Below are 10,989 nucleotides of genomic sequence, written 5' to 3' on the forward strand. Positions count from 1 at the left end.
TCTGAACGAGTGGGCATGTCCAAAAGCTTTTTGTGAACTAGAAAGCTGCGTAGGGCAGGCTGAATCCAGCCTCTTAAATGTTTAAATAATTGCCAGGCAGAGTCTTGGCCAATATTCCTCAAGGTAAGACAGTAAGTTATCAGCAGCAGAGCCCTGGGTCGGGAGGCAGTGTTTCCAGCCTGATTTCTTCCCGGTGCTTTAGAAACAAAGGTTCCTGTTTATAAGCTGTCCTCCCCTTATTCCTGAGCCTTGTTTGAGGACATGCATATTAGATCCACCTTCCTTAAACACAGTCTTGGTGTCTTTAGAGGACACAGGAAGCCTGTGTTCTTTGTGGGTTTCTTCTCCAGCTGGGCTGTGTTTGTATTGCAGCTAATTTGGCAGATAGCAACGTGTTCTTGGCAGCAAACTTTCACCTTGGGCTCAGGGGGCGTAGCCACACTGTGTTTTGCACACCTGTGGTGGGGAACTAGGAAAAATTTGCCTGTTTGTATCACTGCTGAGATGTTAAAACCAGTTTCACAGCAGTGCTATTAGTGCTTTGTAGAGGTCCCGGCTCCCAAGACGTGGGCACGTTGGAGGGCAGTGTGCGTGTGTGCGTGCATGTGTGTGCATGAGCAAGACTTGCGCTGCCTTGCATGGACTTTAGCATTAAGCAGCTGGCAATCAGATGTACTTTGCCAACACTACAATCACAAGTAACATTGTTTTGGTGTGTGCCCAAGTTGAGTTTCTGACCTCCTTATTTACCCTGCTGTCTATTACTTCCCATAACACTCTATCTGTAGGTATGAGCTGTGGTGGTGAGCTTGCTGAGCCACTGGCTGCACTGAGACATACACAGGGACTGGTACTGATATTCACTGAGGTGCCCTTGCCACAAAGTGCAGGGTCTCTGGAAACAAGGCAGACCTTAAACAGGCGTGCTCATAGCAGATTTGGCTGAGTAAAAAGAAAGTACACTGAGACCAACAGGAAGAGCAGCCCAGGTCTGTCCTGATGCTAATGGGGATCAGCACCGCTCCGGCTGGGCTATCCTAGTGCCTATTTCCATCTGATTGCAATTGGGAAAGATTAACTCAGTTAGGCGGGATATGCTAGATACTAGTCTGCCAAGAGATCAGCAAGGCAGCCAGGATGCTGTAAATGATCCCAGAAGCCTTCTCCTTCCTTCTCTCTCACAAGTTAGCCTGGTTGGGGGTGAGGGTGGGAGACAAGGGGTATTTTAGTGAGGCAGGGATTTGCCATTGGACGTTCCCCTCCTGCGCCAGGCACAGAAAGAAGCCCAGCTGCTGCAGGGGCACATGGAGACCTGGCAGTGTCTTGTGCGACTGATGCCAGGCTGTGTATGAAATGGACCCAAGAGGTCTGAAATAAATTGGTAGGACTGTGTTCATGGGTATTTCCCACCAGCAGGCTGATGTTCCTGTGACTGCTCGTTCGTAGGCTGTGTGTTACCTGCTCCTCTGCTTTTCTCTTCCTGCAAAGGCAGATGCTGATTCACGAGCTGCTGCTGTTCAGCCATCGGCATGTCTCTTCCCAAACCCCCTCCATGGGGTCTGATCCCAAAACCAGCGGGGAGAATCTGGTTGAATCGAGGGCTACTTGAGCCTTAAGGTAAGTTGAGTACCTGTTTAAAACAGCATCAGATGCAAGCAGTGCCTAGCAGTGTGAGAAAGCACTGGTCTCTGCCAGCCCAGTGAAGTGAGAAAAAACCTGAAGTGAAAGAAACCTGTCAGAAATACGGTTTGGGTACGTTCACCCTAGAGCCGCTCCATCTCTTTGCACTCAGGGCATGTTCACACCATAGCAAGGAATGGCATGAACTCACTTTCATGAATTACTTCTTGTCAGCCAAGCAAAGTGAGAAGTAAATTATGTTTGCTTAAACCACCATGCAGGTGGTCTAAGCAAGTGGATGTTAGCTCAGAAGGAGCAGGGGAGGTATGCACACCCGGAGTTAGTGTTGGGTCAGCTGATACAGGATAACTAGTGCTGCTGTGGTGTCTTGATTGCTTGTGATTGTGTGAACATGCCTGAAGATGCAGACGGTATAAAGCAGAGCGGTGCTTATGAGGTTTTTGAAGCTCACATCTGCTCTTATTTGGTCCTGGAGGCTTTCAGCAAAGACCACCCACTGAAACGAAGAAGAATCATCTTCCTGAAATGCAAGGGACCAAGACATGTATTCAACCTCATTCAATGCCTTTCTATGATCTTGTGGAGCCTTTGAATTCCTCTAGCTCCAAGAGGTTTACTACAGTGCAAAATGAGCTCCTGGAGCAAAAAGACGCTCCTTTTTAAGGGGACATGGGTTGTTGAGGCTCCAGGTCTTCTGTCTTTAAAGATTAATGCTTCAAGTTAAGTTGTCGTAGGCTGCTAAAATGATCTTTTCCCACCACTTTCCTCATGTCAGCATTTCTAGGGCACCAGTGCGTTGCGGCTACTGTTCTTATGTAAGGATTTATGAATGGCTGCAAAGTTCAAAAGCATATTGGCAACCCCAAGTCCCGAAAAGCCAGGAGTCAGCCCAAGCCCTGCCCCATTTCCCAAGAAGAAATTGTTTGCCAACTATTTCTTTTCCCAACTTTTTTTTATTATTAGCTAGCAAACCTTAGGATCTCTTTATTCACCTCCCAGTTTTTTGAGCATTTAGGTTGCACTAGTTTCATGTTTTCAAATCTTTCATCCACAACCTTGAGGGCTAGGGACATATTTTGTTTATAAATGAAAGCTACAATTCCCTTGTTTCAAGGAGCTGGGATTTTAGGAAATATTCCCCAAAGCATAAAAGTTGTGATAAAATCACAGGAATTGCCAGCAGTGCACGGAGTCTCCTCTGTTTGGAAGAGGAGGCGTTGGACTGTAGCAAGCTGCAGGCATCACTAGCTACTGTCGTTTCAGTGAGTCAAAGAAAAATAACATTGTGGTTAAACATCAGCTCTGCAGGCCTAACTAAGGAAGATAACCTCATCCCTTTCTAGCTGCAGTGCTTCACAAAAGCGCTGCCTTTGTAATCCTCCGGATTAATGTTCACAGTCAAGCTCTCTGCCCCAGAAGGCCCCTGCACCCCTGGCAGAGTGTATTTAAAAGTATAAAGCCCTCCCTGGGATGCAGAGGAGGCTGGTGCCAGTCAGGCACCTCCTGGGAAACATGGCTGTGGCTGCTTCCAAACCGGGAGCGTTTCAGCCCAAGTGATCTTCCTTTCTTCCCTCTCGTTCCTCTTCACTGCTACTTTAATTTCAGCTTCGTGCCGCCTTTCACGTAGCCCCCCTCAGCTTGAATCAGATCCCTATTGTCTGTGTTGTCAACACAGCTGTTTAAATCCCTTCCCCCAAATACCCCTGCTTTCCAGAAAGCTCCTGCCTGCAAGGGCCAGGCGCTATTCTGAGTTTGAGGCTTTTTGTCAGGTCCTGGGCTGAGCTCAGATTCCTGTTTGGACCAGCATGAGGTCAAAATGGAGACGAACTTGGGAAAATCCTCCACTTCAGCAAAGCCTGATGCTCACTGACTGCATGCTGGTGGCTGCTGCAGCGCTCCAGCCTGAGACTGACAGGCAATGCAGAGTGAAGTGAATGATTAGCATTATTAAAAATGCTTTGCAATTATACAGCGCCTTTTCATCTAAAGATTTCAAAGCTTCGTAGCACTCACACAAAGTTACTTATTATCCCTGGCGTTTAGCAGAGTCAGGCAGTGAAGGAAAGCAGCTAAGTGACTTGCCTTAGGTCATGCAGTAAGTCGGCGTCAGAGGTGGGAACTCGGGCCCAAAGTGCTGACTCCACGGCTCATGCCCCAACGCGAGGACGCACCTCGCCTTCTCCTGTGCCAGGCCAGCTCTTTGGGGGGTGCAGAGATGGAGGAAGTGCTCAGCCCACCCGGAGGGTCAGCACAGCCCGGGCAGTGCTCAGGAGGTGCCTGGCTGGGAGCAGCACCTAACATTCCTAAGCCCTGCTCCTTCCCCCAGGAGCCCCGTGCACACTGCTGAGGGGCTGTTGTGGGATCTGTTGGGCCTGAGGCTGCAGTCCAGCTTGCCACAGCACAGTGTGGCCGAGTCCACGGCAGCCAGTGACCTGGAGGGCCTGGAGGGCAAGGTGTGCTCTGGCGTGCCCCTGGGCTGAGCATCGCTGCTGCAGCCCCCATCTCCAGCACGCTCTCTCCAGCCCGCTGGCCGTATGCACGCGGGAAGACTACAAGGACCTTCCTTGACAGGGGACATCTCTAGAGACGCTTCAACCTTGATACCCCAGAACACACTGTGCAGGAACTGGTGAGGACCAGAGGTGGTTTTGCTTATAGCAGCACTGCAGCCAGGCTGCTACTCTCCCACTAGCTGAGCCCTGGCTACAGTGAAGGTGCGGCAGCACGGGCTCCCTCCAGACCAGGTGGTCCAAGCCTGCCGAAGAGCCTAGATACACGTGCAGACACCCGTCAGGAGATCAGAAATACATTTCTAAGATGTTACACTCTTTGGCTGGCTCAGCTGGCTGTGCTGTGGGATGCACTAGGTGCCAAACCTCCGTGCCTTGCAGCGAGAGAGCTGAAAATGTCAAGCCCTTGTACACTGACACTTCTCTGACTTCAGTCCTGTGCTGGGACTTTGGGACAGTTTGGCAGCAGGGAGAAAAGCCAGAAGGAGAGACTGAAGAGGAAGAGTGAGAAGAGAGAGACAGAGAAAAAAGCAGATGTGAAATGGGGTGAAGAGAGACAGGTAGACCTCTAGAGCTCACTGGCCAGGAGGCGGCCTTGGCTGAGTCTCCTGGCCCCGCTGAGGTAAAACACCTTTTTGGTGTTTACCACAAAAGGTGATTTGCACAGTTATATTTTTAAGGTAAAAAAATTATTTCTAAAAAGAGCAACTAACCTACTTCTGCTCTTCCACTGTGCTGCTTGTTTTTAACCTAGAAATATCGGGAAAATCCACTTTGGTCAAGTTTTTTCTGGGAGACTTGAGATGCTTCAGGTTTTTTAATGATAAACAGTACCTGGCTTAAAATATTATATCCCTGTAAGGCAGGTGTGACTGATACAGCTTCAGACTTCCAAGGGGTATATTTAAATAAATAACAGGAACTAATCCATATAGCCAGCTTTCCTTAGGAGCTCAGGGATTTACATGTCTAAACTTTACTGGGATGAGACTCCAGGACTGGGGATAAAACTCTAGTTCATTAAGCATAACTTCATTGGGGATAAAAGCCAGGAAAAGGGAAAAACTTGAAGGTAGAGACTGCAGTTGAATGAATTTCAACCTCAGTTGAAATTCCCTTGTTGGGTTGACGGTTGGACTCGATGATCGATGATCTTAGAGGTATTTTCCAACTTTAATGATTCTATGATTCTATGATTCTCAGAAATTATACTGAGAATAAGCAGTCATTACAAGGAATCATTTTAAAAAGCAAAATAACTGGTTGCTTATAAAAGCTATGTCTCGAAAGTGAGTCAGAGTGTTGTCTTTTACAGGATGTTAATAAGAATGGGAAAATGTTTTTCCCAGTTGCATACGGCTGAAGAAAACAGGGAAGGAGAAAGAGAGATTACATAGGATCGAGGTTATTGTATAGTAGGTATGTGCAAAACCCAAACTCATACTTTGCCTTAACTTTCACTGAGGATGAGGATGTTAATCATGTGGCTGCAGATGAGAAGGATAATGGGATGGGGGTATGGAAATGTTCACGGCCAGGGTAGAAGCAAATCTCAGGGCTCCTTCCTGTACTGAAGGCAGAGGAACGGGCTAATCCGCATGCCAGAGCTCCGGAAGAACTGGCCCGATATCTTTAACAGGTCCCTCAGTCAGGGACAGGAGCACAGTGAGCCTGTACAGAAGAAGTGAACTGATCTGGACAAGAACAGGCATGAAGGTTTCAGCTTAATAGTATACAGAAAGCTTCAGAACAAATGGTGAAGGAAAGGCTAGCAAAAGAGAGGGAGGTAAATGGCATGAGATTAAATGGGTTTATCAAACCCATTTATCTTTCTTGGGTAGGGTAAGCTGCAAGCCATTTGCTTAGTGAAGGAAATGGGGTGGATCTCACCTATCTGGACTTAAATTGCACATTTCATATGGTGCCATGTGGAAAGTTCTTAAGAAAAGGGAGAAGTGATTTAGCACAAGGTCTAAACCCCGTAAAGACCTGCTGTGAGAGCAGCGTACGGCTGTCAGGCTGGAGGGCAGTTACCAGGGGAGTGTTAAACATCACTCCTGGAGATCTGGCAAAGTGCTTTTGTAAATGAGCTTGGCACTAATGTTAGTGGAGAACTGGTGAAATTGCTGATGACAGAAAATATGAAGCAACCTCAGAACAAAGGTGGCTTGAGATATCACACAGAAAAAAGTAGTCAGCAGCAGGAAGTGGCAGTCATAGGCACAAATGACCAAACCCTTTCCTACAAGCTAGCCGGCAGCTCACACTTTGATCACCGAATAACTGACTTGCCAACACAGTGGAAACATGAAGTGAGAAATGCAGTTTTGGAAGGCAGCAGGAAAGGTGCAGCCCAGGCTGCAGCGAAGGCTGGGGTGTGCTTGAGGAGAGGCTATCTCGCTCGCTTCATTTTGCAAAGTGAATGCCAAGAGCAGGAGGATTTCTCTGCGTAAATACTCCCAGGAAGGGAAAGGGAAGAGCTGATGATGCTAAGGGCCAGTGCTGGCACAGAATAAATGACCCAAAAGAGGCATCAGACATTTTGGTTAGAAGATAGTTACCAACCATTTGACAACGTGGTTCTGGAGCAGCCTCCCCATTGCAGTCGTGCTTGCAAAATATTAAATCGCTTTGAGGACGGAACTTGATAAATTTATGAAAAGGATTATATCGCACGGTGCCTGTGATAGGAGACGTGGTAGCACAGAAGTTCCTGCCAGTCCTATGCACGAAGGTAAATATTCTGTAACCCTCTGTCAATATAAATATGGAGCATGTGATTGTACACACATAAAAAGCAGGCACATGATTTATTAATCACAGGACCTCAGCTTGTCAAATAATAATTACAAGGCAATAACACACCTTGTTTTAATAAATGGCTCCCTAAGATTTTCTCCCATAGTAAACCAGCAAAAAAGGACAATTATTCTGAGGTAAAGGCGGTATTTTATGTTTCTGGTTGTTAGCTTTTAAATGAACTCACTGCCTGGAAATCTTAAATCAAGTACTCCCATTTTTCTGCACATTTCACAAGTTCATCCCTTTCCAGTAAAGCATCTTTTCAGATGCATGATTGCCTTTTGTTAAGGCAAGAATGAACAGATGACAACTGCGGCACAGAGGAGGCATGCTTGGAACAGTTTTACAAAGCAAACCCAATTCTAAGGCTTCTGCCAGAAGGGCGTACTCAGAAATGTGAAGAGGGAAGGTTTTTTGTGCAATGTGAAGGGCAAGTCCTGGAAAGCCACGACAGAGACATGCTAGCTGTGGTTCGGGAAAGTGTTTATTCAAAGCCTTCGCAGTGGGTGACACTTCAGTTTCCACGCTCAGACAAACGTGAGCTGATCCCTCTCCACCTCTCAAGGGTGCCCAGCCTTGACAGGCGCTGCACACACAGGTCTGCAGCACAGCCCCGTTCCCAGCCCATGGATGGAGCTGCAGGAGGATGTTCAAAAGCAACTCTAATTACTAAGCATTAAAAAAAGCGAAGGCGTGTTTTAGTATCCTTTCAACCTGGAGCTGACGCTGCCTGATGAAGAACGGGATTGCTGTGCTTGCAGTTCATTTTATGAAGGCATCTTTGCAGAAGACGCAAAAATAAAAGTAGGCTGAAGGAAAAGAAAGCAGAAGGCCAAGAGACAGGCAACTGAACAGAGCAGATTGATTTAACAGATACGATACATTTTTGCTGCCTGCATTATATGTGGAAATTTATATTCTAAGTGACACAGTAACAGACTTGATTGTCATCAAACAGAACTGCTGAGGTGTCAGGAGCACAGATGCTGCCTTTTGAAAACATTTAAAACAGAAAGTAAAACTTTGAAAAATCCGCAGTGGGGAGCGCAATGAAAATGCTCTGCAATGTTTCTAACCCAACACAACTTCTCTCTGCTTTTCACTGCTCTCTCTGGTGCTGGAGGTCAGACGACCTACGACCTACGTGAGTCACCCCAGATACAGCTCAGATATAAACCCTGATGAAAAGCAAAGGCCGGCAGCAAACTGGCCAGGGCAGCCTGGAGACACACGGTGTCTATTGTGCACTAGACATTGGACGGGGGGAAGGGCTGCTCCATGCGTTTTGGGGAACTTCAGCCAATGGATTCCTCCCCTGGGTGTTACGGGAGGGCTTGGCCAGCATGTGAGAAAGGGAGGGGAGAGTTTGAAAACAACCCAGCAGGCTCTAAGGAAGGAAGGCGGCTAGAAAGTGGCCTCCGTGCAGGCATTTTGCTCCAGGTGATCGGCGGCGTTAGGGGTGGAAGCGCAGGAGGGGGCCTGGTAGCTGCCGGCGGGTCCCCGCTTGGTGCGGGTCGGCGCGGTGGAGGTCCTGGGCGCAGGTAACCCCGGGACGCAGGTGTCGGGGAGCGGGCGTTGAGCTGCGCAGCCCACACAGGTTGCCTGGAGCTGCAAACTGGCCAGAAACGGTCGAAAGAGGTTTTTTTTTCTATGGGGGGAGGAATTCTGCTCTTTTGTTTTGATGGGGATTTTGGTGGTATGTTTGCTATTAATATGGCTAGGGGAGGGAGGCAGGGAGGGAGCAAGCAGGTCTCTATAGCTCAGAGATTAGCATGTGATCAGCTGTCTTTCAAATATTACAGGCGGTTTTGAGGTTAGAAAGGCAAGAAGAGGCGATATCTTTTAGCAGACGGGTTGATACAATGGAAAAATACAAATAATCTTTCATGCACATCAGCCCTTTCAGGTCACAGAGTTTTAGAAATCAGAAAGTATGTGCAGTCAAATCTAGACGAGATTTTCAGTGATTGATAACCCAGCTGCTAATAGAGACATTCAGCAAAAGAAAGAAAAACCACACCATTTTCTTGTCTGGAGGTGTGCTGGATGGTTCAGGGGTTTTCATCTTCTTTTGATTACTGACCCAGCTTTTGGGCCTCTTGGAAGTGATCCAGTCCTAAATTTTACCAGAAAATCCTCTAGCAATTTTCCACGGTGCTTTAAAATGTGTAATCGGCATGATGCACTGATGTGGTATTTTGTGGCATCTTCTCTCGTGCAGGTTCTGGTTACTGTTTCAGTTTCTCTGCCACCTCTTTCCTCCTCACTGCCAAATCCCTTTAAAGCCCCTCTTCTGTCTTGCAGGGGAAGCTGAATTCCATGATCTATGTTAATAGCTAGGATTTATTTTCCAAATCTCGGTGATGACACTGTAGTGGTTTGCTTGGTACATGCTAGTCAGCAGAGGTGCAAAAAGCAAACTAGAAATTATTTTTTGATTGATGGGGAAACAACATCTTTTGAGGCTGCCTCTACGTTGCATGTGAAAAAAGTCTTGTGTGAGCACGCTGAACTGTCCCGACTTGAAAATGTCTGCAACTTAGTGTCTTCATGAACAAGAAAGATTTTCTTTCTGTCATTTGTCTGATGAGGAAAGCATTTATCATTACAAATACAGCAATCCTGCTGCACAGTCTTTTAACAGATCACTGTTGTTTTAATTCTTAAACTTAGTTTTGATGATTCATGCAGAGCTGGGCCAGTAAATGAATTCAGAGGCTTTTATACAAGGAAAGTTTGGCTCTTACTTCAGTCAAAAGTACACTGATTCAGAGTAGAATCATACTGGAAAAATATGTAAAAATACTACAAAAGTCAAGTCATAATCTATTAACTGAGGAGGATTCTCTTGCTGGCAGCTGAAAAATCCTGCAATGCAAAAGTACTAAAGCAGGAGGGATCTGTATTCTCTTCCCTCATAGCACTGGACTGCTATTGCTTGGGCTCTCCGGAGTGACAAACTACAGAGAGAAAACAAAGGGTTAGCTGAGTTTTTAGGAGAGACTGTGAATGGAGGCAAAATACATGACAATGAAAGGAGACTATCCTCTCTAATTAGGTGTCTGGCCTCAGGCAGTGCGTGTAGAATAAACAGGGTAAATGTAAACTAAAATAAGGTAGAAAGTTTGGAAGGTTGTGGATGGATATGCTGTCAATCCTAAACGTGCACAGTGTTAAGTGTTTCAGCAGTGGAGAAGGTGGCTGCAGCACCTTTTACCAGTCAGATTGCCTGAACAGCAGGAATCCTGTCCGCCAACTCTGAGGCAGTTGTGGTGTTTCCCAGTCCTCCTGCCAGAATCTCTAAACTCCTGTCCTGTAACACCCAATGCTGAAGAGAAGGTAGGGGGGTCTTGTGTGAAGAGGGAGCAAAAGGTCTGAAATCCCCATGTTAGCTGAGAGTGATGCAAAGAAGAAGTAATACATTATTTTTCTGATGGTTTTGCTTCAGAAAAACAAATTGATTTCTAATTAAAGGAGGAGGCCACGATGTTGAAGAGGAGGCAGGCACAGCTGTCAAGGTTTCCACGGCTGCCTGTGCTGCTAGTCCATGTAGGCTTCTCGTCTCCCCGGCCAGGTTCTGTAACTGGACCTGCAAACACCCATCCATCCCCTCACAGGGTCTCTGGGTGCAACCCTTCTCTCACACCCCGGGTGTTGTCGTTTCAGAGCTAACCTGCCAAAGGTATTCCGAGTTGACACTAACGAGCCTCCTAAACGTTAAGAAACCAGGAGACGATGGCATGGGGCACTTTTGTGAGCGCCTGCGGCATGTTAGGCAGGGAAATGGAGGTTGCTGGGCTGGTGTGCGTGCGATAGCCCCAAAGGACGCCTCTTCACGCACCTACACAGCATAAACCAGCTTTATTTTAACCACCAGGCCAGTCACCCCAAGTGGGCCGGTAGGCGCCGCAGGACAGGGCTTGAGCAGGAGGGAGCCACGCCGCTGCCGGCGCACACAGCGCTGCATGCAGGAGTCTCTCCGACACTCTCACGCACGGAGGCACTTCCTTCACCTCCCCCCGTGAACGCTGCGCTG

Source organism: Aptenodytes forsteri, unplaced genomic scaffold (genome assembly GCF_000699145.1).
Source record: "Aptenodytes forsteri isolate BGI_AS27 unplaced genomic scaffold, ASM69914v1 Scaffold15, whole genome shotgun sequence".
Taxonomy (NCBI): domain Eukaryota; kingdom Metazoa; phylum Chordata; class Aves; order Sphenisciformes; family Spheniscidae; genus Aptenodytes; species Aptenodytes forsteri.